The 960-nt window shown below is 33.0% G+C and overlaps 1 non-coding gene across 1 annotated transcript; it reads right to left on the bottom strand.

Moving 5' to 3' along the window:
• Positions 1–313: 313 nt before the first annotated feature.
• LOC132651768 (U6 spliceosomal RNA) lies at positions 314–420 on the bottom strand. The gene has a single exon (XR_009589332.1). It is a non-coding gene; the product is annotated as a U6 spliceosomal RNA (small nuclear RNA).
• Positions 421–960: the final 540 nt, after the last annotated feature.

Below are 960 nucleotides of genomic sequence, written 5' to 3' on the forward strand. Positions count from 1 at the left end.
TTGAAAATATTTTCTGGGCCTTGGAGGAGGGAATCTTTTTTTCTCTATTCCTATTATTTTTAGGTTTTGTCTTTTTATGTTGTCTTGAATTTATTGCATGATCTTTGTCAGGAATTTTTTTAGATTTAACATTTTCTTTGACAGATACATCGATTTCTTCCATTATATCATCCATACCTGAGATTCTTTCTTCAATCTCTTGTAGCCTATTCCTTATGCTTAGCTCTGTAGTTCCTGTTTTCTTCCCTAAGTTCTTTCTTTCCACAAATTCCTCTATTTGTGTTTTCCTTAATTTCTAAAAAAAAAAAAAAAGAAAAAAATGGAATGCTCCACGAATTTGGATCTCATCCTTGTGTATGGGCCTTGCTAATACTCTCTCTATTGTTCCAATTTTAGTATATGTGCTCCTGAAGAGAGCATTACATATTTCTTTGAAGTGGTCATTAATAAAATCACATGTCTGTGACTTGAGTTTCACAGTATCACAAATTCCATAATTATTTATTAAATGCACAGATATGTTCTCAGTCGGTGAATTATTTTCTGTGAAAATGCTTCCTGACCTAGACAAATCTTTGAACAAAAAGAATTTAATTGGGACATTGCTTATATTTTTACAGAGACCATCCATGATGTCTCATCAGCAAGCAGTCATCTTGTTTTAGTCCTTCCCAAAACTGAGAGATTCACAAGCAGCAGGAAGAGAAATGGAGACTGAAAGTGACAGAGAGAGCTAGAGAGACAGATTCAGAAATAGAGAGATGGAGCCAATAGAAACAAAGATGTAAAGTGACAGAGACCTAGAGACAGAGACTCCATTCTCTCTGGTAACTTTCTTTGGCATATCAACCTCAAAGTACACTATCCTATAATATAAATCCAAAAGGAATTATATTTTTTAATATTTTTATTTTAAATTTTATTAATTACACTTTATTCATTTTTACCCCCCCCGAAGCC

The sequence above is a fragment of the Meriones unguiculatus genome (assembly GCF_030254825.1).
Source record: "Meriones unguiculatus strain TT.TT164.6M chromosome Y unlocalized genomic scaffold, Bangor_MerUng_6.1 ChrY_unordered_Scaffold_25, whole genome shotgun sequence".
Taxonomy (NCBI): domain Eukaryota; kingdom Metazoa; phylum Chordata; class Mammalia; order Rodentia; family Muridae; genus Meriones; species Meriones unguiculatus.